We start from the raw sequence: 20,928 nt of genomic DNA, 5'->3' as shown, positions 1-20,928 counted from the left end.
TCTTGAGCCTGTAGACTGGGGGTGGTCGCTCTCTTCAGAGATGGCCCTGCTCGGTCAGTCTGACTTCTAATGCTGGCATAAAATAGAGCTTTGCATAATTTTTACTTTGTCTCAGTTTTGTTCCTTTGATAACGGACCCTAACAATAGCAGCAATGGCCACGCCGCTAAACTGTGGAAAGAGCCAAGATGACCTTCAATAGATGAATTCTTGCCTTTTTAATTGGTGTAAGGTGGTATCTCAATGTGGTTTTGATTTGAATTAATAAAATCTTGGGAAAAAAACTAATGATGACTCAAGGAGATTATGCTGAGTGAAATAAGTCTAGCAGAGTGAGTCAATTATCATATGGTTTTGCTTACTTGTGGAGCAAAAGGAATGACATGGAGGACATGGGGAGATGGAGAGGAGAAGAGCGTTGGGGGAAATTGGAGGGGGAGATGAACCATGAGAGACTGTGGACTCTGAGAAACAAATAGGGTTTTGGAGGGGAGGGGGTTGGGATGGATGGTTGAGCCTGGTGGTGGGTGTTCAGAGGGCAGCGATTCCATGGAGCACTGGGTGTGGTGCATAAACAATGAATCTTGGAACACTGAAAAGAATACAGACATTAAAAGCAAAATTCAGACATAGGATCTATACTGACTGAGACAAATGAGAACATATGCCTTTAATGATTTACATTGATTAGCTTTCTAAATTCAACAACAATAGTATTTGGGCACTTCTGTTGAATGGTAGATGCTGAGAATACATGAAATGTAATAAAACCACTTTTCCTCGTCTAAAAAAAAAAAACCAATGATGTATTTATGCTGCTTAATTGAATTTAAATTTAAAAAACAAACCTGGTCTCTTCTAGACATGTGGGTGGCTTTTACTTTTTTTTTTCATTTATTTATTTTCAGCATAACAGTATCATTATTTTTTCACCACACCCAGTGCTCCATGCAATCCGTGCCCTCTATAATACCCACCACCTGGTACCCCGACCTCCCACCCCACCCCCCACCACTTCAAACCCCTCAGATTGTTTTTCAGAGTCCATAGTCTCTCATGATTCACCTCCCCTTCCAATTTACCCCAACCCCCTTCTCTCTAACTCCCCATGTCCTCCATGCTTTTTGTTATTGTAGCAACATGGACGGGACTGGAAGAGATTATACTGAGTGAAATAAGTCAAGCAGAGAGAGTCAATTATCATATGGCTCTTACTTTTTTATTCGATCTGATACCCTGTGTCCTTTGATTGAAGCATTAAGCCCATTTAATTCAGAGTCACTATTAAAGAAGATGTGGTCCATATATACAATGGAATATCACTCAGCCTGTATCACCTGTAACGTCCTGTTTCTGTAGATTGTTTCTTAGTGGTCCGTGTTACGTTTGGGCTCTCTCTTTGCTTCACAAAATCCCCCTTAATATTTCCTGCAGGGCTGGCTTGGTGGTCACATGTCCTCTCAGTTTCTATCTTTCCTGAAAGCTCTTCACCTCTCCATCAGTTCTGCACAACAGCCTTGCTGGGTGAAGGATCCTTGGCCACATGTTCCTCTCATTTAGTAATTGAATGTGTCCCGGCTGCCCTTTCTGGATTGTCAGGTCTCTGTGGACAGGTCTGATGTTGGGGTGATGTTTCTACGTCCACAGGTTAGGAGCTTCTTGTCCCAGCCTGCTTTCAGGATTTTCTCTTTATCTCTGAAATTTGCAAGCTTCAGTATTACATGTTGGGGTGTTGATCTATTTTTATATTGATTTGGGGAGGGGTCATCTCTACCTCTGGGACACGAATGCTTGTTTCCTTTTCCAGGTTAGGAAAGTTCTCAGCTCTGGTTGCTCAAATACACCTTCTGCCCCCACCCCCAGTTTCCCAATAATTCTGATGTCGGTGTATTTCATAACATCCCTGATTTCTCAAGGCCTCTCCTCACGAGCTGTTAATTGTTTGCCTCTCTTTCCCTCAGCTTCCTTCCTTCGCACCACCCTGTCTTCGACATCACTCACTCTTTCTTCTGCCTCCTTACTCTCACTGTTAGAGCATCCAATTTAGACAACATCTGCTAGAGCATTTTTAATTTGGCCTGATTAGATCTCATTTCTGCACTAAGGCATTCTCTAGTCTTTTTTCAAGCCCAGATATTAACTTGATCACCGTTATCCAGAGCTCCATCTCTGACATCTTACTGGTATCCATATGGATTACATCTGTGGCGGAGAACATTACCTCTGGTTTTTTGTTTTGTTGTGAATTCTCACTTTGAGTCATTTTGCCCAGACAAGAATGGATGAGTGAGTGAGCAGAATCAAAAATACCCAATATATGGGGTGCCTGCATGGCTCAGTGGGTTAAGCCTCTGCCTTCAGCTCAGGTCATGATTTCAGGGTTCTGGGATCGAGCTCTCTGCTCACTGGGGAACCCGCTTCCCTCTCTCTCTCTGCCTGTCTCTCTGCCTGCTTGTGATCTCTCTCTGTCACAGAAATAAGTAAAATCTCTAAAAAATATCAAATATGACCGAAGCTGAATACAGACTAGACAAATCCGAAGAGGTCAGAAATGAAAACAGAAAAGGAAATAAAAGGGGTGGGGGTGATCTGCTTGTTCCTGAGTGAATTTTGCTTTGTGTTTGAGATTTGATACTTTTTGACACTAATTTGAGATTAAGACACTTGATCTCAAAATTGCAAAGAAAGCAAAATTTACATATATACACAAATAAAATTGAAGAGTGAAAGGAGGCCAGAAATGACCAATATATGTATAAAATGTAGATGTAAGAAATGAAAGTTTAAGCATGACTTAAATACAGAGTCAATTATCATATGGTTTCACTTATTTGTGGAGCATAACAAATAGCATGGAGGACAAGGGGAGATGGAGAGGAGAAGGGAGTTGAGGGAAATTGGAAGGGGAGATGAACCCTGAGAGACTATGGACTCTGAAAAACAATCTGAGGGTTTTGAAGGGGCGGGGGGTGGGAGGTTGAGGGAACCAGATGGTGGGTATTGGAGAGGGCACGGATTGCATGGAGCACTGTGTGTGGTGCAAAAACAATGAATACTGTTATGCTGAAAAGAAATAAAAACTTAAAAAAATACATGAATACTGTTATGCTGAAAATAAAAATTAAAAAAAAATACATGTTGGGGGAAATTGGAAGGGGAGGTGAACCATGAGAGACTAGGACTCTGAAAAACAATCTGAGGGGTTTTAAGTGTTGGGGGGTAAGAGGTTGGGGGAACCAGGTGGTGGGTATTAGAGAGGGCACGGATTGCATGGAGCACTGGGTGTGGTGCAAAAATAATGAATACTGTTATGCTGAAAAGAAATAAAAAATAAATTTAAAAAATTTCAAAACAAATACATGTTGATAAAATAGGAAAATAATTAAAAAGAGAAACAAGAAAAAAGCGAAAGATACAGATGTAGTGAAAAGAAGGGCTTCTCCTGGAGGAAGACAGAGGGTGGCCCTGTACTGTCCTTTACTGTGCTGTCACCCTGAGACCTGTTGCCCAGTCGGGAGAGGACCCATTTTGCCCATCTGGAGGATGGTGGAAGGTCCCCATGTTCCAGTCCTCTGCAGGGTGCCCAGGCTGAGAGCAGTCCCCCAGTTGGCACAGCTCGGGGTTTGTGGTGAATCAAGCTGAGAGTTCCCCCCGGGCTCACTGACCACAACCAGTTTCCCAGCTCTGCTGCTTGGGATCTCTACCGTCTCAGGCACTATGTTATTTTGAGGGTCCTGGGATCCAGGGACCACACGACCCACCTAGAAGTCTGCCTGTTTCATACCAAAAGCCCCTTTCAGGCAGCCATATATCTCACTGGAGGAGATTTCTAAGGGTTCATATTTTGCCCTCGGGGCTATAACACTCCTTGGTGGAGGACACATGGAGGCTCCCTCCACCCTCCATTTGTCTTTGTTATCTCCCTCAGATTCACGTCTCTGGACATCCCACCTTGAAAAAAGTGCTCACTTCTCCACTTGTAGAGTTCCAGGTATGTTTTTTTCTTACATCTCAGGTTGAATTCAAGGTGTGTAGAATGGCTTGATAGTTACGTAGCTAAATTCAAGGGACTGGATGAGACGGGGCTCCCCACTCTCCCACCATCTTGTCGCTTCCCTTCAATATTTCATATTCTTAGTGCAAAATGTGTTTCCCATATTCCTGCTGTTCCACGACCTGGACGATGACGGACCACTCTGCACACAGTCTTCCATAGCACTCCTTACATATCGGGGTCACTCTCTGATGTCCATTCCTGTTGGACACTCACCTCCCACACCCCTGAGTTCCAGACACAATTGTTTCCAGAGCTGCCCTGATTTCAGGACTGTAAGGGGTGGGTGGTCTCTGTCGCCCTCCCTGTGCATCCACTCTCCGAACTTAACATCTGAGCAGGAATGTGTCCATCAGGGATGACTCCCATGGGAACCGCATACCAACCCATGGGCAGATGCCAGTGGAGGGTGGGTCCACGGGACAGAAGCATTCCACATACACACAGAGGGGATGTGGCTCAGGGCTGATCTCTGGGCTGGGGCAGGGGGCAGAGACATGCCAGCGCCCACCCCACACATGGTGGAGGGTCACGCTGATTCCACAGTCACCCAGAAACTCGATACCCTTCCTGCCTGTGAGAATGTGGCAACTCTTTTGGCCAAACAGAGGCAGAAATCATATTTTACCACCCTCAGCTGGACCCCAGCCTCTACTGATCACTCAGCTTTCATCACTGTTCTGCTGTGGTCCCTCTCAATTCCAGAAACTCTTGTTTCTTATTTCCTGCAAAACGTAATGTAAACCATTTCAGAAACATCACCAATAGCATTTGTCGTCTGTAGGGATGCACAGGGTCTCTCGGGGACATGGATCTCTGGTCCACCCTGATTGTGGGGTCGGAACCATGGACCTCTTGTGTCTCAGCCACACCCCTCTTAATCAGGTCAAGAAATACCAATGATTGATTGCAACCACCAAGTGGGGTTCACAAGGTCACTAGGGCAGTGGACACGGCAGTAGTATTCACACCAGAATCAGCTTTGTTCCCCAAATCACAGCACTCAGCCATGAATTGCCCCCTACAGCTCTCAGAAAGGACCACAGTGTGGGGAGGACATCTCTGCCCCTGGATCAAGGGACAGAGGAGCCAGCAGGGGACTCAGAGGTGTGCTCCCAGGAAATGGAAGTGGACAGACTCAGAGGAAAATAGAGAAGTCCACAAGGCTGTGCAGATGGAAAGCCCACACTCCAGGGCCAGGAGAGGGGCTGTGTTTCCTTCCCTATTTGCCCCTATTTCTCTTCTGGCCTCATTGCCACCATGATTTCATCCTGAGCTGAGCAGATTTGTCACAGGTGTGTCGGTCTTCACATGACCTCTAAAGGGCAGCAGGAACCCACATCTTTGCATCATTCCTGGGGTCTGGGGACCCTCTCCATGGTGGGGACCCCGGATGTGCTGAGGAAAAAGGCGACCCATGGGGCAGACTCTGGGAGGGAAGGGCCTGCCCGGTTCTCCTCACCTGGATGGGGCACCTCAGGAAGCCACGGGGTCCACCCGCTGCACTGTCATGGACACCAGAGCCAGGCTGGGCCTGGGGAGGGGTTGTTTCCCTTCCTGCTGACGTGGACTGGGACTGCTGACGTGACAACCCTGTGACAGGCAGGACAGGCCTCCATGTGGCCACAACCTGTGGTTTTGTCTGTCCCATGGCCACAGTGGGGCCTCCGTCTGCACAGCCAGAACCAGGGAGAGGAGACGCCATGACCCCCACCCTCACTGCCCTGCTCTGTCTTGGTGAGATCTGAGGAGGGGAGGGGACACTCTAGTCTGGGAGAAACCAGCCCCACATCCAGGCCTGGTCTGTCAGAGACCCCAGGCTCAGGAGGCTCATGTGGAGCAGGGGTTCTGCAAGGATTCAGGGCAAACCTCTCACAGAGACTCTCTTCCAGGGATGAGTGTGGGCCCTAGGACCAGAGCGCAGACAGGTGAGTCTGTCCCAAAGGGTCCTAGTCCCACCTCCTCACTGGGGACAGGGGTCACCCACCAGGCATGGGGGAGGGAGAAGAGAAGTTCTGGACTGACTGAGGGGGATGTCTGGGGGTTTGGTGCTGAACTGGGACCTGGGGGTAGGGAAGGTCTGTGTTACAGCCTCTGTTTCCTTCCAGGGACCCTCTCCAAACCCACCATCTGGGCTGAGCCAGGCTCTGTGATGCCCTGGGGGACATCTGTGACCATCTGGTGTCGGGGGTGGGGCTGGAGGCCCAGGAGTACCGCCTGTATAAAAAGGGAGAGTCAAGGGTCTGGGGCAGACAGAAGCCACTGGAGTCCAGGGACAAGGCCCAGTTCTCCATCACACACATGACAGATGTACATGCAGGAAGATATCACTGTAACTATTTCAGTCCCACTGGCTGGTCAGAGCCCAGTGACCCCCTGGAGCTGGGGGTGGTGACAGGTGCGAGCCCACTCAGGGTCCCAGCCCCAGGCTCTGCCCTCAGGAAGGGGGTGGTCTCTCAGGGGTCTCCCTCTCACAGCCCAGCCTGGGGATAATGTGGGGGTTCTGAGCCCCATTTCACATGTCGTCCTCCTCCTCTCCTAGGATCTCAGGGCAAACCCAGCCTCTCAGCCCTGCCCATCCCTGTCATGACCCCAGGAGGGAACGTGACCCTCCAGTGTGCCTCACGGATGGGATTCCACAGGTCCATCCTGATGAAGGATGGAGAAGGTCAGCCGTCCTGGACCCTGAACTCCCAGCCAGCCACCTGTGGGGTGACCCAGGCCCTGTTCCCTGTGGGCCCTGTGACTCCCAGCCTCAGGTGGACGTTCAGATGCTATGACTATTACAGCAACCTCCCCCAGGTGTGGTCGGACTCCAGTGAGCCCTGGAGCTGCTGGTCTCAGGTGAGAATGTTTGACTGGTGCCCCATCCATGTTTTGAGGCACCAGACAGGTAATGGGAACTCTGCTTCCAGGGGAGCCCCAATGAGAGGTTGGGTGAGGGGACCACGGGGACTCACAGGTCAGAGTCACCGGGAGTGACAGTGAGACCCAGGGGTCAATCAGGAGAAGGGGAAGTTTGGGGAGAGGCAACCCCTGCCATCCACAGCTGGTCTCTCCCAGATGTGTCGGGGAAGCCCTCCCTCCTGACCCAGCATGGCTCTCTCGTGACCTCTGGACAGAGACTGACCCTCCAGTGTCGCTCTGATGTTGGCTATGACAGATTCACTCTGTCCAAAGAGGGGGCACCTGACCCTCCCCAGCAGCTTGGCGGTCAGCCCCAGGCTGGGCTCTCTGGGGCAGACTTCCCTCTGGGCCCTGTGAGACCCTCCCACATGGGCTGGTACACGTGCTACGGTGGACACATACTCTCCTCCGAGTGGTCGGCCCCCAGTGAACCCCTGGACATCCTGCTCACAGGTGAGGGCTCACGGCATCCGTCAGGACTGCAGATTCTGCACCAGTCCTGCCAGGGGCACCATAGGTGGTGGTGGCTGGGACCAGGTGTGTGGAGTCCCCAGGGAGAGAGACACAGAGAGAGAAGAGGGATAGGAAGGGACAGACTCAGAGGACACAGACTCAGTTCAGAACAAGGGCTGGACAGCCCCTCACACGCCCTTCCTCTCTCTAGGACAGCTGCCCTACACATCCTCCCTGTCGGTGCAGCCGCGACCCAAGGTGGCCCCAGCAGAGAATGTGACTCTGCTGTGTCAGTCACAGAGCTCTGTGGACACTTTCCTTCTATCCAAGGAGGGGGCAGCCCATCCCCCGCTGCGTCTTAGATCACAGTACCCAGCTGGGCAGTACCAGGCTGAATTCCCAATGAGTCCTGTGACCTCAGCCCATACAGGGTCCTACAGGTGCTACGGCTCCACCAGCACCTCTTCCTACCAGTTGTCACAGCCCAGTGACCCCCTGGAGCTGCTGGTTTCAGGTAAGGGGCCCTGACCTTGTCCTCTCTGAACTCTGTCAACTCAGGACACACATCTCAGGAAAGCCTGACACAGTAACACATGTGGAGGTCATGGGGGCTCCACAGAGGAGGGTCCTGCTCTGGAGAGGTTGGGAAGATCCACAGTGTGCACCCGGGGCCCCCATCCCGCAGTCTCAGCAGAGTAAGGAGTAGGGGCCGTGTGGGGGGTGAGCGAGGACAATGGTGAGTGGACAGCGCATCCCACTCACCTCCTGTCCCTCCGTAGCAGAATCTGATGGTACTGTCAGCTGCACGGGACACTCTCCTGGACAGAAGCCTTCCCACCTGCGGGCACCGCTCTGCTGACCCCGCATGCTCACCTGGGGCCTACATGCCCCTTGGTGCACACCTGAGACCCAGGAGTGTCGATCCCAGATCACGGGAGTCCCCAGGGAGGCTGCACCTTGTGTCCATGTGCACTGGTATCCTCTCTCCTTTTTGTGTGGTCGCTGGTTCAGTGTCCCTGTGTCTGCTTCTCACACATTCTAGAGAAGCACATGCAGATGATGACAAAGGGTACTCAGGTGACAGGGACGCCAGACTCAGAAACTGTCCTCCTTCTCCTGTGTGCATTGGGGTTAGATGGATTCACAGGGTCCCTGTGGGGCACAAGCTCTGGGCACTCCCCAGTCTTAGCATGCTTTCAATGAGTCTCATTTATCTTTTTTGTTTGTTTATTGGTTGGTAGGTTGGTTGATTGGTTGGTTGGTTGGTTTATTTACTTATGTAGCTCTTCTTCCCATCTCCATCCACACTGCATCCAGGCAATAACGCCGTTCCTATGACCCAGTGCCTGACCATCACCTTTCCTGGATACATATTTATATGCCTGTTGTAGATGTGCGCACACAGATCTCTCTCTCTCTCTCTCTCTCTCTCTCTCTCTCTGTGTGTGTGTGTGTGTGTCTGGCACTGTGGGTATCTGTAAGTATATGAAGAATGAATTAGTGAACATACCAAGGAGAAATACTGTAGGTACAGAATAAAGTGCAGACCCTGAAGGAAGGAACTGGTTGACATGGAAGGACACGGACCCGACCCCAGACATGGGCCCCTCTCTTCTCCTGACAGTCAGGAGCCCCTGGCTCCAGCCACTCAACCATGGACGCTGCTGGGACCTCAGCTACTGAATAAGCGGGAACTGTCATCTGCTGGGACATGAGCCCAGGAGGCCTTGTGTCCCAGACTGAGCAGAGAACATGCACGGACAAGATGATTTCTGTGCTGGGAGGCCATTTTTCTCTGCAACCCTGAGCTGGTGGGGCACAGCCAGAATCAACCCCAAGTGACTCAGAAGCAGATCTTAAATCAAAGAGAACAAGGAGGCTGAAGGAATCCAGTGAGGAGAGCAGAGGAAAGCCCTCTAGTGCAGAGAAGGGCTAGTTCAGGAACTGTACAAAAACCACATAGTGACAGGCTGAGGGATAGAGACACAGAGCAGAGGACAGGCTGGACGGGGGTGTCTAGCTCCTTCCATCTGCTTCCATCGTCCCTGCAGAAGCAGCTGGCACCGTGAGCCCACCCCAAAACAACTCAGACTCCAGCAGTGTTGAGTAAGAGAAAGTCCCAGTGATGGGGCTTGTATGGAGGGGGTGTCCTGTCTGGGAAAGCAGGACCCCTGGGTGGACATACAGGATCCTGGGTGATCCTCTGCAACCTCTCTGTCCTCATTCCTGGCCTCGGACCCCGGAGATTACAGAGTGGAGAATCTGACCCACATGGGCATACCTGTCTTGATCCAGGTGGTCCTCGGATTCTGCTGATAGAGGCTCAGCACAACCAGAGAAGGACCCTAGATGCAGCCAGGAGCTAAACACAATGGGGAACAAAGTCACCTTTCCCGTGTGGCAGAGCTGTGGGCATGCGTCCCAGGTGCCCAGAGGGATCTGGAGGAAAGCCTGCAGCTCACGATCGCTGATCTCTCTGCTGACAACATTGAGGGGAAGAAGGGTTCAGGTGCAGGACATGTCTGGGCTGCTCCCTGTCCACGACTCGTCCCCCGTGACCTCTGGTGCTTTCCCTCCTGCATTGTTGGACATCCGGGTCTTGCCCCTCCTTCCTCATCCCTGTGAGTTGAGGGTTCATAACACAAGGCAGGACTGGTCCATAACTTCCTAGAGCAGCAGCTCTGGTCCACCTTCGTGGGATACATTTTCCTTCACTTTCCATTTCCACCTTCCCTGATGTCCACTATTGTCCTCCATCCCTCAGCTGAAAACACAGACTCTATTTTCATAAGTAAATAAGTGGGTGAAAATCAGGTCCGCTTTGGAATCCAAATCATTCCCTGAACCCTCTCTGGACTCACAGAGCATTTCTGTCCTCATGCGGCGACACTTGGTGGAATCTTCCAGAACCACCATCAGTTCAAGTGAGCTCAGGGGTGTTTGAGGTGTAGCCAGGTGGGAGCTGCTACACTGACTCCAAGGAATAAATGGGTTTTCCTTTTTAATTTTTTTAGTTGTGATTTGAGTGCCTTAGAGTTTCATTCTGTGAGACACCTGCCCTGGGCTCAGGTCATGATCCCAGGGTCCTGGGATGGAGTTCTCTGTTGTAGGTCTGCTTCTCCCTCTGTCTGTCCTTCCCATTTGTGTACGCTCTCTCTCTCTCTGTTTCTGTCTCTCTCTAAAAAATAAACAAATAAAATGTTTAAAATAAATAAATAAATAAGTAAATGAATGTACGAATGAAGATAAAGTTGTGTGTAACCGTCCCTCAGAACAAGGTACAGACCAAACATGCTTGATTGAGGACCAGCAGGGGTCCCTGGGGAGAGGATGATACACGTCCTTGTAGTGGAGCAGCTGGGGTCTCGTGCCTGCTCAGAGCGGTTCTTGTTATCTCCCCTTCTCCGGAGATCACCTGTAGTTAATTAGATGATTCCTTCAAATGCCTTTACTCAACCACTAACCCCATCCTGCTTGGTCAGGCATATCTGGTTTATCTATAATCTGCCTCCTCCTTTGTTGATTGCTATCTCGTATCTAATGAATACAGGACTGAGGAGTTGTTCTGGGCTGCAGTCTCCACACCTGCTGACCCTGCTCCTGATCTCTGGAAACTGACTTGTTTGTGCTTCATTCTCCCCCGAGTGCCGTTGGGAAGTGGCAGTTGTGATTGTGGCTTCTCCTGTTTCTTTGCATGTTTATGTAAGGTAAGTTATGAAATACTTCATAATTGTAAACATTTGAGCAAGCATTTAGCGTAAAAATTGATTTTGTGCACTCACCACATCTAATGAATAGATTTGTAAATCTGATAATCTTATGCAGATTTTTTGTTAGTTAGTCACCACACAGTACATCATTAGTTTCTTTTTTTTTTTTTAAAGATTTTATTTATTTATTTGACAGACAGAGATCACAGGAAGGCAGAGAGGCAGGCAGAGAGAGAGGAAGAAGCAGGCTCCCTTCGGAGCAGAGAGCCCTACGTGGGGCTCGATCCCAGGACTCTGGGATCATGACCCAAGCCGAAGGCAGAGGCTTTAACCCACTGAGCCACCCAGGCGCCCCACATCATTAGTTTCTAATGCAGTGTTCCATGATTCACTGTTTGAGTACAACACCCAATGCTCCCTGCAACACGTGCCCTCCTGAATACACATCACTGGGCTTACCCAACCCCACCTTCCCCTCTAAAACCCTCAGTTTATTTCTCAGAGTCCTCATGGTTCATCCCTCCTCCGATTTATTCCCTTCATTTCCCCCTTCCTTCTCTTGACGTCCTCCATGCTATTCCTTATGTCCCACATAAGAGTGAAACCATGTGATCATGGACTTTCTCTGCTTGACTTTTTTCACTCAGCATAATCTCCTCCAGTCCCGTCCATGTTGATACAAAAGTTGGGTATTCATCCTTTCTGATGGCTGAGTGACATTCCATTGTATATATGGACCACATCTTCTTTATTTTTTTTAATATTTTATTTATTTTCGGCATAACAGTATTCATTATTTTTCACCACACCCAGTGCTCCATGCAATCCGTGCCCTCTATAATACCCACCATCTGGTCCCCAACCTCCCACCCACCCATCAATTCAAACCCCTCAGATTGCTTTTCAGAGTCCATAGTCTCTCATGGTTCACCTCCCCCTCCAACTTCCCCCAACTCCCTTCTCCTCTCTAACTCCCCATGTCCTCCACATCTTCTTTTAATAGTGACTCTGAATTACATGGGCTTAATGCTCCAATCAAAAGACACAGGGTATCAGATTGAATAAAAAAGTAAGAGCCATCCACATGCTGTCTAGAAGAGACCAGCAGAGTTTCACTGACTTGTGGAGCATAAAGAATAACATGGAAGACATTAGGAGTAGAAAAAAGGAAAAGGGAATTGAGGGAAATTGGAGGAGGGGACAAACGATGAGAGACTGTAGACTCTGAGAAACAAATTGAGCATTTTGTAGGGGGCAAGGGAGAGCCTGGTGGTGGGTATTAAGGAGGGCAGGTATTGCATGGAGCAATGGGTGTGGTGAAAAAATAATGAATACTGTTTTTCTGAAAATAAATTAATTAATCGAAAAAAAAAAGGAGAATAATAAGTAAGTCAGTAAATAAATAAATAAATAAAATCTTGTTTGATTTCCCAGATCAAAAAAAGAAAAGAAAAGAAAAGAAAAAGTTAGACAACATTGCCTCATTCCAAGTACAGGAGAGGACCCAAGGATAAGGAGCTGGGAACACGCCTGCTGGGGGGCTCTCCTCCTCCCTCACAGAGATGAAGCCCAAGGCTACATGAAGTCCCTGTCTCCTTGTGCTTGTGGATGTGGGCCCTTTCGACCCTTTTACCTTTGTCCTTTCAAGCTCCCTTGGGTGAGTAATGCATCGCTCATTCATGATTCCGTATAAGTGCATGTTCCAAATCTCTCTGCTTTTTTCTTCTGCTTAAAAGTCAGCTCCTGTCACCTTCCTTTGCTTTATCAGGAGATATGGAGACACAGAACTCAGGGACACATCCATGCATACCAGCAGGCTGCTGCTCTACCTGTGTCTCTTTACAACACCTGAACACTGGCCCCTGAGACTGCTGCCTCACACATTCCTCACTGCTCTCTTTCCAGACTCATGGTATCCACCATCCCCCTGTTCCCCTGGTATCTGCATGTTCTCATTTCAGCCTGTCTGGCATCAGACAAAGCATCCTCAGTGTTGTCTTCCAATTTCATGTTCTGCCTTTCAGCTGCATCTTCTCACAGATGGAATGATCAGTCACAGTAAGTTTTTGTTTTTCTCTTTTACCTCCAGGGAATTGAATTAACTCACTTCCTGATTTCCATCTTCTTTCCATAATATAACTTCATTATTTCTACAAACACTCAATGTGCTCCATTTTTCAGTAGTTCACATTTTTAAAATTAATTTATTTTTTTCAGCGTAACAGTATTCATTGTTTTTGCACCTCACCCAGTGCTCCATGCAATACGTGCTCTCTAATACCCACCCCCTGGTTCCCCCAACCTCCCATCCCCCACCCATTCAAAACCCTCAGATTGTTTTTAGGAGTCCATAGTCTCTCATGGTTCACCTCCCCTTCCAATTTCCCTAAAGTCCCTTCTCCTCTCCATCTCCCCTTGTCCTCCATGCTATGCTCCACAAATAAGTGAAACCATATGATAATTGACTCTCTCTGCTTGACTTATTTCACTCAGCATAATCTCTTCCAGTCCCGTCCATGTTGCTACAAATGTTGGTTATTCATCCTTGCCTATGGAGGCATAATACTCCCTACTGTATATGGACCACATCTTCCTTACCATTTGTCCGTTGAAGGGCATCTTGGTTCTTTCCAGAGTTTGGCAACCGTGGCCATTGCCACTATGAACGTTGGGTACAGTTGGCCCTTCTTTCACTACATCTGTATCTTTGGGGTCAGTACCCAGTAGTGCAATTGCAGGGTCATGGGGAAGCTCTCTTTTTAATTTCTTGAGGAATCTCCACACTGTTTTCAAAGTGGCTGCACCAACTTGAATTCCCACCAACAGTGGAAGAGGGTTCCCCTTTCTCCACATCCCCTCCAACACATGTTGTTTCCTGTCTTGCTAATTTTGGCCATTCTAACCGGTGTAAGGTGGTATCTCAGTGTGGTTTTAATTTGAATTTCCCTGATGGCTAGTGGTGATGAACATTTTTTCATGGGTCTAATAGCCATTTGTATGTCTTCATTGGAGAAGTGTCAGTCCATATCTTCTGCCCATTTTTTGATATGTTTGTCTGTTTTGTGTGTGTTGAGTTTGAGGAGTTCATTATAGATCCTGGATATCAACCTTTTGTCTGTATTCTCATTTGCAAATATCTTCTCCCATTCCGTGGGTTGCCTCTTTCTTTTCTTGACTGTTTCCTTTGCTGTGCAGAAGCTTTTGATCTTGACGAAGACACAAAAGTTCGTTTTCGCTTTTGTTTTATTTGCCTTTGGAGACATATCTTGAAAGAAGTTGCTGTGGATGATATCGAAGAGGTCACTGCCTATATTTTTCCCCAGGGTTCTGATGGATTCCTGTCTCACGTTGAGGTCTTTTATCCATTTCGAGTTTATCTTTGTTTATGTTGTAGTTCACATTTTTAACATAAAACGAGTTTCCTATATTCCTGCCATTTCATGTCCTGGACTATGATTGATGAGTCTGCACCCAATGTTCCTGAGCCCTCCTTATCAAATTGGGGTCCCTCTCTGATGTCCATTCCTGTTGAACACTCACCTTCTACACCCCTGAGTTCCAGAGACAACTGCTTCCAGGGCTGACCTGAAGCTCAGGACTATAAGGGGTGGGTGGTGACAGCCCCACTGACCTCTGGCATCAACTTGTCCCAACTTAGCATCTGAGCAGGGATGTGTCTGGCCGGGATGACTAACATGGAAGCCACACCCTCACACGTGGACAGCTGCCTCTGCGGGGTTCCACCCACATGCGCACACACACAGACACACACACACACACACACACACACACACACACACACACAGGGGACATGGCTCAGTGCTATTGTCTGGACTGAGTTATTGGGCATAGTCATGCCAGGACCCACCCCACACAAGGTAGAAGGGTCACACTTCTTGCACAGTCAGTGAGACACTGGATGCCCTTGCTGCCTGTGATAATGTGGATGCTTGTTCTGGTCACACAGAGGCAGAGATCAAATTTGATGACCCCCAACTTCACCCCGGACACTGGCAGCCACTCAGCTTTCACTTCTTTTTCTGTTGTGGTCCGTGTCAATTTCAGAAAATTTACTTACTCATTTTCTGCAAATACCTGTTTCTACTAATTTCAGAAACATTGTAAATAGCATTTCTCAGTGTTAAGAACACATGGGGTCTCTCAAGGATGTGGAGAACCAACTGCAAGCTGACAGGGTCCTTGCAGTCTCAGGAGTCTTGCCAACGGCTAGCTCTCACAATCCCTGCAGTTCATTCACTACTTGATTGGGATCACATTAGCTCTCAGAGTCATACTGACACAAACCTTGAGCTCTTCTGTAAATATGCTTTAGCCAAGTCTCTTACTTTGAAGCAAGGCAGTCACCTGGCACTTGTGGTCCTCCAACCTCAATCTCCCTAATAAACATTCTTGTTATTGAAGTATGAAATAAAGTCTCTTAGGCATTATGGGGCTCTACTGTCGCTCTCGGCCCACAAGAACGACTCGGAGACTCACGTAGCGGTAAACCTTCTTCTTTAATCGCTTTTTTCTTCCTCTCCCTTTACCCTCAGCGCATGCGTTTTTATACAGGCAGTGTTACCCAATCACAATGCAGTGCTCATGCACCTCCCACGAGAGTGGACCTAAATGAACAGCCAATCATATTCAGTCCCTTACGGCTCTTAGAGTAGGCCTCCTGTACCGGCTCCCGACACTCTACTAGGTCATCAGCCTGTGGAGAACTCCTGATCACAGCTTTCTCTCTCCTGTTTTCTTAATTCCCACAGTTTTCTCTCAGTCTTCCCTGGGACTTATTACAATGATCAATGATCTAACCTGACTGTGGGGTCTGACACATGGACCTCTTTGGTCTTAACCACACCCCTCTTAATCAGGTTAGGAATCTAACAAAATTAATCCCATGCACAATCTAAGTCCCACTGACCTCACAACCACTCTGAGGAGTAGAGTGAGGATAGCATGCTACAGACCAGGTCACTGTGCTCACAGTCACTTGGGCAGTGGACACAGGAGTAGTAATGACATGAGAATCAGCTTTGTCTCTCATATCAGACCACTCACGCAAGTATTGTTTCCTATAGGTTACAGGCAAGACCCCAGGGTGAGGAGGATGTCTCTGTCCCTGGAATAAGGGGGCAACAAAGAGCCAGGAGGGACTCAAAGAGGCATTTACGCATGAATGGGGTGTGGACCATGTTACAGGAAAACACACCCCTCTTAATCAGGTTAGGAATCTAACAAAATTAATCCCATGCACATCTAGGTCCCACTGACCTCACAACCACTCTGAGGAGTAGAGTGAGGATAGCATGCTACAGACCAGGTCACTGTGCTCACAGTCACTTGGGCAGTGGACACAGGAGTAGTAATGACATGAGAATCAGCTTTGTCTCTCATATCAGAGCACTCACCCAAGTATTGTTTCCTATAGGTTACAGGCAAGACCCCAGGATGAGGAGGATGTCTCTGTCCCTGGAATAGGGGGCAACAAAGAGCCAGGAGGGACTCAAAGAGGCATTTACGCATGAATGGGGTGATACCATGTTACAGGAAAACACACCCCTCTTAATCAGGTTAGGAATCTAACAAAATTAATCCCATGCACATCTAGGTCCCACTGACCTCACAACCACTCTGAGGAGTAGAGTGAGGATAGCATGCTACAGACCAGGTCACTGTGCTCACAGTCACTTGGGCAGTGGACACAGGAGTAGTAATGACATGAGAATCAGCTTTGTCTCTCATATCAGAGCACTCACCCAAGTATTGTTTCCTATAGGTTACAGGCAAGACCCCAGGATGAGGAGGATGTCTCTGTCCCTGGAATAGGGGGCAACAAAGAGCCAGGAGGGACTCAAAGAGGCATTTCCGCATGAATGGGGTGTGGACCATGTTACAGGAAAACACACCCCTCTTAATCAGGTTAGGAATCTAACAAAATTAATCCCATGCACATCTAGGTCCCACTGACCTCACAACCACTCTGAGGAGTAGAGTGAGGATAGCATGCTACAGACCAGGTCACTGTGCTCACAGTCACTTGGGCAGTGGACACAGGAGTAGTAATGACATGAGAATCAGCTTTGTCTCTCATATCAGAGCACTCACCCAAGTATTGTTTCCAATAGCTTACAGGCAAGACCCCAGGGTGAGGAGGATGTCTCTGTCCCTGGAACAAGGGGGCATCAAAGAGCCAGGAGGGACTCAAAGAGGCATTTTCCCATGAATGGGGTGTGGACCATGTCACAGGAAAACACAGAAGTCCTTGGAGGCTGTGACAGAAAGACAGCCCACACTCCAGGGCCAAGAGACGCTCTGTGTTCCCTTCCCTTTTTGTGTCTATTTCTCCTCTGGCTCATTGCCACGGATATCTCAACTTGAGCCATTCGGAGACATCACATGAGTGTCTGAGCTGACATGAGCACGGCAGGAACCCATGTCTTCTGTAGCAGCACTGGTTCTGGGGACCCATCCATGGTGAGAATCAGGGTTGTGGGGATGAAGGAGACCCATGGGGGAGGCTCTGGGAGGGAAGGACCTGCCCTGGTCTCCTCACTTGATTGGGCATCACAGGGAGCCCCAGCGTGTCCCCATTGCACCGTCATGGACACCGGAGCCAGGCTAGGACCCTGGGCAGGGGTTTTTCACCTTCCTATTGTCATATCCTGCGTACGTGACAACCCCATGACAGGACACCTACCTCTGAGAACCAAACCTTGTATGTCTGCATGTCCTGTGGGCACCGTGGTCTCACCCTCTGGCACCGTGGTCTCAGCCTCTGCACAGCCAGAGTGAGAGAGACGAGACACCATGACCCCCACAATCATGGCCTTGCTCTGTCTCGGTGAGATCTGAGGAGGGAAAGGGAGGCCTTAGTTTGGGAGGAAGCCACCCCAGAGTCAAGCCCTGGTCTGTCACAGACCCCAGGCTCAGGAGGCTCAAGGGGAGAAAGGGTTCTGCTAGGATTTGGGGCAAAACTCTCACATGGACTGTCTTCCAGGGCTGAGTGAAGACCCCAGGATGCAAGCACAGGCAGGTGAGTCTGTCCCCAAAGGCCCCAGTCCCACCTCCTCACTAGGGACAGGGGTCACCCAGCAGGCTGCTGGGCATGTAGAACAGCAGTTCTGGGCTGACCCAGGGGCACTTCTGGGGGTTTGGCATTGAGCTGGTACCTGGGGATGGGGAAGGTCTGTGTCCCAGCCTCTGTTTCCTTCCAGGGACACTCCCCAAACCCACCATCTGGGCTGAGCCCAGCTCTGTGATGCCCTGGGGGACACCTGTGACCATCTGGTGTCAGGGGAGCTTGGAGGCCCAGGAGTACCACCTGCATAAAGAGGGGGACTCATGGAATTGGGAGACACGGAAGCCACTGGAGTCCGGGAACAAGGCCAGCTTCTCCATCACATACATGACAGATGTATATGCAGGAAGATACCAGTGTGACTATGAACGCCCCAATGACTGGTCAGAATACAGTGACCCCCTGGAGCTGGTGGTGACAGGTGTGAGCCCACTCAGGGTCCCAGCCCCAGACTCTGCCCTCAGGAAGGGGGTGGGCTCTCAGGTGTCTCCCTCTTACAGCCCAGCCTGGGGATACCTTGGGGGTCTGAGCCCGATTGAACACCACCCCATCCTCCTCTCCTAGGATCCCATGGCCAACCCAGCCTCTCAGCCCTGCCCAGCCCTGTTGTGACCTCAGGAGGGAACGTGACCCTCCAGTGTGCCTCACGGATGGGATTCCACAGATTTGTCCTGATGAAGGAAGGAGAGCGCCAGCCCTCCTGGACCCTGAACTCCCAGCCAGCCCCCCGTGGGGGTACCCAGGCCCTGTTCCCTGTTGGACCTGTGACCCCTAGCCTCAGGTGGATGGTCCGATGCTATGGCTATTACAGCAACACCCCCCAGGTGTGGTCAGACCCCAGTGACCCCCTGGAGCTGCTGGTCTCAGGTGAGAAAGTCTGACTGTTGCCCCATCTGTGTTTTGAGGCACCTGACAGTTAACAGGGACTCTTCTCTCAGGGCCCAGAGCCCCCATCTGGGGCACAGCCTGTCTCTGCATCTTCTTCCAGAGCTGATGGTCCTTCCAGATTGCCTTTATTACCTGAATTCCTCTGGCCATTGTCCACCCTCCCCTCCCCCTACAATGTCACTGTCATTGTTGCAAAAGGACCCATGCCCCAAAGACAGGGTGGGAGAGGGGACCACGGGGACTCACAGGGCAGAGTCACAGAGGGTGATGGACAGTGAGACCCGGGTGTCAGGATGGGAGAAGGGAAGTGTGAGGAAAAGCAGCCCCTGCCATCCACTGCTGGTCTCTCCCAGGTGTGTCGGGAAAGCCCACCCTGCTGTCTCAACAGGGCCCTGTCGTGATCTCAGGACAGAGCCTGACCCTCCAGTGTCTCTCTGATATTGGCTACCACAGATTCGCTCTGTCCAGCGAGGGGGTACCTGACCCTCCCGGCAGTTTGGCCGACAGTCCCAGGCTGGGTTGTCTGAGGCAGACTTTCCCCTGGGCTCTGTGAGACCCTCCCATAGAGGCCGGTACCCCGTGGATACATATTTATATGCCTGTTGTAGATATGCTCACACAGATCTCTCTCTCTCTCTCTCTGTGTGTGTGTGTGTGTGTGTGTGAGTATGTGGTGTGTGTCTGGCACTATGGATATCTGTAAGTAAATGAAGAATGAATTAATGAACACATCCAAGGAGGAATACTGTAGGTATAGTATAAAGTGCAGACCCTGAAGGAAGGGAGCTGGTTGACATGGAGGGACATGGACCCGACCCCAGAAATCAGACCCTCTGTTCTCCTGACAGTCAGGAGCCCCTGGCACCAGCCTCTCATCCATGGATGCTGCTAGGACCTCGGCTACAGAGTGAGTGGGAACTGTCATCTACAGGGACATGAGCCCAGGAGGTCTTGTGTCACAGACTGAGCAGAGAACATGCGAGGACATGATGATTTCTGTGCTGGGAGGCCACTTTTCTCTGCAACCCTGAGCTGGTGGGGCACAGCCAGAATCAACCCCAAGTGACTCAGAAGCAGAGTCTGAAATCAAAGAGAACAAGGAGGCTGAAGGAATCTAGTGAGGAGAGCAAAGGAAAGCCCTCTAGTGCAGAGAAGGGCTAGTTCAGGAACTGTCCAAAAACCACATCGTGACAGGCTGAGGGATGGAGACACAGAGCAGAAGACAGGCAGAACGGGGGTCTCTAGCTCCTTCCATCTGCTTCTATCTTTCCTGCAGAAGCAGCTGGCACCGTGAGCCCACCCCAAAACAACTCAGACTCCAGCAGTGGTGAGTAAGAGAAAGTCCCAGTGATGGGGCTTGTATGGAGGGAGTGTCCTGTGTGGGGAAGCAGGTCCCCTGGGTGGACATACAGGATCCTGGGTGATTTGGGTCCTCTCTGACCTCTGCAACCTCTCTGTCCTCATTCCTAGCCTCGGACCCCAGAGATTACACAGTGGAGAATCTAACCCGCATGGGCGTGGCTGCCTTGATCCTGGTGGTCCTCGGGATTCTTCTGCTAGAGGCTCAGCACAGCCAGAGAAGGACCCTAGACGCAGCCAGGAGCTAGACACGAGGGGGAACAAATTCACCATTCCGTGTGGCAGAGCTGTGGGCATGCATCCCGGGTGCCCCGAGGGATCTGGAGGAAAGCCTGCAGCTCACCCTCGCTGCTCTGTCTGCTGTCAACATTGAGGGGGAGCATGGTTCAGGTGCATGACATGTCTGGGCTGCTCCCTATCCAGGACTCGTCCCCCGTGACCTCTGGTGCTTTCCCTCCTGCATTGTTGGACATC

At 50.0% G+C, this 20,928-nt stretch overlaps 1 pseudogene across 1 annotated transcript; it reads left to right on the top strand.

Moving 5' to 3' along the window:
• The first annotated feature begins 5,720 nt into the window (after positions 1 to 5,720).
• On the top strand, positions 5,721 to 20,705 carry LOC309853302 (leukocyte immunoglobulin-like receptor subfamily A member 6; annotated as a pseudogene). Its single transcript, XR_014316604.1, has 11 exons — positions 5,721 to 5,790; positions 5,946 to 5,981; positions 6,162 to 6,451; positions 6,596 to 6,897; positions 7,117 to 7,413; positions 7,625 to 7,927; positions 8,193 to 8,267; positions 18,127 to 18,162; positions 18,344 to 18,628; positions 18,772 to 19,074; positions 20,566 to 20,705. The product of XR_014316604.1 is annotated as a leukocyte immunoglobulin-like receptor subfamily A member 6 (transcript).
• The last annotated feature ends 223 nt before the right edge of the window (positions 20,706 to 20,928 follow it).

The sequence above is a fragment of the Mustela nivalis genome (assembly GCF_964662115.1).
Source record: "Mustela nivalis genome assembly, chromosome: 18".
In the NCBI taxonomy this organism is placed as follows: Eukaryota; Metazoa; Chordata; class Mammalia; order Carnivora; family Mustelidae; genus Mustela; species Mustela nivalis.
Note: the sequence above shows the minus strand (reverse complement) of the source record. Positions and strands in the feature narration are given on the sequence as shown.